Genomic DNA, 6441 nt, shown 5'->3' on the forward strand with positions numbered 1-6441 from the left:
TCTCTGGGGCGGGAGGGGGGGGAAACCCTACAATTGAAGTGGCTGCAAGAATGTGTGGACGCAGCAGGTGGTTGACCCTGCAGACCTGCTGCAGCATCATTATCATCCTGCTGTTGGGGCTCCAGAGGACGCACACCCAGTACACAGGTAACCACCGTAACATTCACTTACATGCACGAGATTACCTTTAGCAAAACAATACAACACGCTAAACACATCTGTATGCCGTCCATCTGTGACTGTGATTTTCATTCAACAAGTAAAACTCATCCTCTACTGCACACCGAATGAAATAGCTCATGATTTTAGCTTTTAGGATTTATGATTAGATCTAACAGCAAATGACAATTCACCAAGAAACAAAGTGATTTAATGCATATGTGTATGAATAAATAAATGTTATATCTATATGTATATATATATGTATATACAGTATATATGTATGTGTATATATATATATATATATATATATATACACACAGTATATATATGTATACATATATGTATAGTGCTGTCAGTCGATTACATTTTTTTGACTAATTAATGGGAACATTTTCCATAATTGATTGCAATTAATCATATTTTTCGACTCCAATTCTTTTTACAAAGCTTGGAACAGATATCTACTTGAGTAAAATCTTGGCATTAATGTGGAAATAATTTTTAAAGTACATTTCTATTCAAAGGCTGTTCTAATAGCGTTCTTTGATCCTAGAATAAGATTATTTTTCTGTGAACTACAAATGTTGAACCATACACCGAAGATGTACAACTAATATGGTAATTGAAATTGGATTTATATAGTGTGCAAATTATTTGGGATTTCTATCTGTCCTGTGTATCTAAACTATGTAATCTATCTATTTTACAGTTATATAGTGTGGATTGTGGATTTGTGTGTGTGTGTGTGTGTGTGTGGGGGGGGGGGGGGGGGTCGGACTCATGAATAGCTCCAAGCATCCATTTTACCGTTTCAATCGCGCCTTGTTTGCTTTGCTCAAATGCTATCCAAACAGGATCTTCATCTAATCCAGCAGTCATCTGCAATGCTTTGGTACCTGCGCATGTGCGTGCATGTGTGTGGCCATGCACATTCAAGTGTGTTCTTGTTCCAGATGTTCTGTGCATCACCACTTAGGATTTCAGTAAAGATCCGATACAGCTGGAAGGTGCAAAGGGGATTTGCAGGTTGGGATTTGCGGTTTGCTTAGATTTTCCCCTCTCGTGTGTTCCTCCCAGCAGGAATACAGACGCATGTGCACACACTCAGACGCACACGCGTGCACACACAAACAGACACACGCAGAGTTGGTGTGCATGTTTAGTTTGTCTTTGAAAAGCATTCTGGGACATGTGGGAGCTTGAATGGCGGCTGTAAATTTGTGGCGAGCGAGCGAGGCCAACATTGTAGGCAACTGTCTGCGCTCTTCCTGTTGCACAATCAACAACTTGATTGATCCAGTACGTACTTTGCTCTGTCGCATCCATTGGCATTTGCCACCACGGCGGCATGACTTCCAGGCGCTGAAAAACAGCAACTATATTTTAGCAGACAAGAGAAAGAAATTGTCCAAATAAGCAAGTATTTGCTGGTATAAGTGACTTGGTACATGAAATTGTGGCATGAATTGAAATGTTGTCAAAGATGTTGAAAACGCGGCGGCGGTTGCAGTGTTTTGTGCCATTTGAGCGTGACAGTCAAAGAGCGCGAGGAAGCAGAGTGATGAGCTCACACTTGGGCTTGAAAGGGTGTTTTGTTCCGCATCTTCCATTTGCTTCTATCACATCTGCCATCTCAACTGTGGGACTGCACGGCCGTGGTTTGTTTTCCAGCTGCAGTGCTAGGAAAGATGGTGGTTGCCTTTAGCTGCCGGCCTCTTTCAAATCTTACTTACTTGGGTAGTGTCCATTGTGTCTACTGGCATGTGGGACAGCAACCGAGGTCCTCCTCCGCTCTGCCCGCTTCCGGGCCGTTGCCCATGTCTGCTCTATCGATTTCATTGCCTCCTCGACGTTGCGACGTCAGGCGGCCTTGGGTCTTCCTCAATTTCTTCTACCTCGGTGTGTCGAGTGAGGGACAACGCTTGAGATGCTGTCTCGTTTTGGTCTCATGCTGTGCCTGCCTAAACCAGTTGCAGCACCGCTTCTGCTATCCACGCTGTGCTCTTGAAGATCGCACCTGCTCGCATCTTTGGCGGACTTCCATGGCGGCTCCTGCAGAATAATACAGTAGCTGCTGTTTGCACGAGCCATCAGGGTCTCTGCCAGGTCATTGCAGCGCTCGTAAATAGGAAATAATGTCGACAAATACAATATACGCTTGGATCTCATTTGGCTCCCACCAGGATAGTCTGTGTTGGATTTCGTTTGTTTGCTGCACCTGTCGTCGCTTTTTATGGACCGAGCATACGATTATATGGTGGCACGTTGGTGTTTTGTGTTTATTTGGTATGTCAACATGGGCCCGAATGGTATCTAGTTCAATTTTGATCAATCGACGTAGCGGTGTTGATTTCTGCCGAGCTACCCAACGGCATCAACTTCTCGTCTTTGTTGCGACGAATTCCAGGCACGTGACACGAGCAAGTCTCACACGGATAATCACACCATGATCAACTTCACCAGCAGAATGAAATCAAAGATGTATTTCCAAAGATGTATTCGCAGACCTGACGGGGGTCAGAAGGACCCTGACCGCGTCAGTCGTTATGATCTGTGGCAAGGCCGAAGTGTTGCTCCAGCTCGTTCCATCATACGCTTGTACTTGCTGGCGTGGACGTCAACCACGTGTAGCGTCACATTCGAACATTAGAGTTGACCATTTATTCAATATTATTGATATCCAGCTTAAGGTTCTTGTGCTTAACTATTAACGTATGATAATGTACTATTAGCGCAATTTTGAGCCTCTGCGATTATATGCGACTAGTGAGGCAAAACTGTAGTAGTTTACTAGTGAGGTTTAGCCATGTGCTGGTAGGGAAAATGGCACCAGTATTTAAAAAAAAAAATGTAACTAGCGGCAAGCAGTCGTTATAAAAGTGTGCCCGGAGTTCAACTAGTGTGCTGAATTTGATTTATCTTACCAGTGTGAACAAAGTGCATACTAGTACATGTACCTTACGCAATAAATACCCAAAGAGCTTTCCGTGTGCCTTAACTAGTTGGTAGCTGCAAACAGGGAGGACACGACGAGTACTTGTACTGCACCGTATTGCAGTATTGTGACGAGTTCCACAGGAGCTGGGTACTGTATTTAGACGGTTTACTGCTGCCTTCTGCTGGCAAACGGATGTACTGCTGTCGAAGTCATGCCCTGGCAATTTGCACAAATGAAACACTTTCCATTCTAAAACGGTGCGATAGTGCGTGTCGCATCAGACGTGGATTCGAACGTTTGTTCTACAATGTAGTGAGAAGGGAGTGAAAGACTGAGGGCGTTGCAACGGGAGAGAAGCGGTCATCTGTGCTAAATTACCAACAGGGGAGTCTCTAAATCCTAAAAATGGACAAAAAAACAACAACCCTAAACTTCAAGCAATCACCATGGCAACAGTATTTCTCCAGAGCTGGGGACGCTTGTCTGGGAACCAACCAATATGTTTGTAACGCACCCAACCGACACATAAACACACACGCACTAAAAACAGGACTGCATTGCTCTGGAGAAAAACACATCGTGGACTAAATGATCGATTTGATCCGCCTGCATTTTGCTTGCGATTTAGCAGTCGTTTTCGGTTGTAAAAACCAAAAGTGCTTGCACCACATTGTTAAGGTGTGCAGTAAGGTTGGAGGCCTGAATTTCCGGGAACTTTCCTCTCTTTATTGAGCGAGAGTATCAGCAAAGGCAGGCCCGTTCCATCACCACAGACTGCCGTCATCCTCTGTCTGCTGGATATAAACCGTCGCCATCAGAGCGCAGATACAAACAGATTTAAGAACTCATTCATACCAGTTCCCATTGCCCTTTTAAATTGTATGGCATAACACTGGTATACGTCGATGTTTGTTGATGTTGACTGCTGGCTGTAAAAGGAATTGCCCTTTGGGGGATGATCAAGTTCACCTCGACCTTGACCTTGACCTTGGTTTCTCACGGCTGCAGTAAGACCACCATCTGCCTGCAGTGGGCTGCATGTGCATGCTTGGCCGGCAGACTCTCAAGCATGAACAGAAAAAGTGTTTCAGAAAGCTGTCTCCGCTTTGTAAATATTGTCATGTTTCGGAACATTTTTAGTGGCGTTGCTAGAGGACAAGCTCGACGAGGTTTAATGCCGTGCAGCGTTCGCCGCCTTGAGATATGAGTCAACCAACGTAGTACGTTTTCCGACATACAAGTTGATGCCGATATTTAAAATGTGTTTTTTAATGGAATCAAATGTGTGCCAAAAATGAATCAACAGAACTTAATGATTAGAATCAAATGAAACTTCTTACAGCACCAACAAAACTAAGAACTAAATCTGGATTGATTTATGAATCAAACCAAACTTTTTGGAATCATCTCCACTCCCGTCACAACAAGCAGCAATTTGGCAGCTCCAATTAGTCAATACTTCTTCCAAAAAGAGGCTTCATGTTGCGAAATGCCACTCCCGGTTCAAGTTGACTGTCAACCTAAATGTGAAACAAAGAGAATTACACGTGATGCATTTGAAACAAGAAAAGCTTTGCCTTGGGAAAGTCTGCTTTGTTTAATACTAAAGAACAATGAAAAATGCCATAGATGGACTAACCGACGCATATTTAAACACAAACGGTGGAGCAACACATGCACACAGACAATATAACAGTACTCGCGGGTATCTATTCTTTGCCAAAAACAGCTAAAGCACTACTACTGCATCTTAGTGAGGATTTGCGACCGTGTGTAGGTCGGTATTATACTGCCCCCATGTGGCTAAGGTGCACACACCGGAAGGAGGAACACAATGAACTGCTTTATTCTTTATATTTTCTTTGACTGTGTTATCGCTACATGTTTATGTAAAGTAGAATGTAATGCAGTGCTATTTTCCGTATTGAAAATGCATTCCAAACAAAAAGTTTTCAGAGGAAGCAGGCAATCGTTCATTTCAACGGGTGATGATTTTGGATTGAAGTGTTTTGAGTTACTGGTCATGGAACCATTTAACTCATTCACTGCCGTTGACGTATTTATTTGCATTTTCACAGACCAGCCATTGAATCCCAGGAATGTATTTATATATTTTTTCGAACGTTAGGGTAAAAGAGAGTCTGAAAATGTCTGGCAGTGAATGAGTTCAAGTCGTATCTTATGTCAGCACTGGATTTATATTCCCTCCGGAATGAAACGTGCAGCTGCAGGATGTGAACCTCTGCTGGAATTCACCTTATGCGGGTGAGTCATTGGAATGAGCAGCCCAGGTGTCCCCTCCCGTCAGTCCGCGCAGGTCGCGGAGCCGCCGCCGTCGCCGGCGTTGCAATTGGTCAAAGGACGCGCGGATGAGCAAGTTGTCTCCCAATGTGATGTGGCGTGGGAGATGTGAGGGCTGGAATGTGGAACAGCTGGTTGTCCTAACGTGGCAGATGGGGCGGGTGGGGCGAGGGGGTTCCCCCCTTGCATCCTTCCCCGATCGGCCCTCTGTGAGAAGTTGCAAATGGAAACCGTTCGGGGGATTTTCGGCAATGAGCTCACGGGCTTGCGAGGGGAGGCGATTATGAGAGCATCCCATCGGACTTCCACCCCTAGTTCCCAACCCCCAACCAGCCAGTCCGGTACGCACACACACACACACACACACCCTCCCCTCACGCCTACTTCCCCTTGCAGCATCTCGTTCTCATCTTTCATCGGTCATCACCGCTCATGTGCTCACATTTGTTATTTGACACCCAAAAAGCTTTTGACTACACTTTCTTGACATTCTACTCCTTCCACTTTTCTCAACTGGTTCAAACTTTTGGAAAGTAGGTATCTTCACCAAATGCAGGATATGCGTTCCACATCATTCACTAAAAACAACATTCAAGTGTATGAGTTTGGCATTTTCCAATTCCAAATTCAAACTGTTAAGCATCTTGGAAGTTTTGCACCGCCCAAGAATTCCTAGAATTCCCACATTCCCCAAATTCTTTTTTCCACAAGGAAAATGTTCAAATTGTCACAATTTAACATTCTCACCTTTCATTCAATGGTATTGTAGCATACGGTGTTCACCGCACACGTGCACATTCCTTCAACGATTTTAAAGCATTCCAAATTCCAACAGTTCACATTCAGATTCAAAGTTTATTGTTTCTGATTACTGTTTATTGGAACTATGTTTGGAGCACCAACACTCTTTTGGCGTAAAGCGCCACAGGTGCATAAACCACAAAACCCCTCAAGTAAGCCAGCGTCAACATGCAGTTTTGCTCATTCAGAAGAGCTTGGGAATTTCCCGCATTCCAAGAAGGATCACATTCCCCAATTTC

Source organism: Filicampus tigris, chromosome 1, assembly GCF_054856515.1.
Source record: "Filicampus tigris isolate MCC_2025a chromosome 1, RoL_Ftig_1.0, whole genome shotgun sequence".
NCBI classification, from domain to species: Eukaryota; Metazoa; Chordata; class Actinopteri; order Syngnathiformes; family Syngnathidae; genus Filicampus; species Filicampus tigris.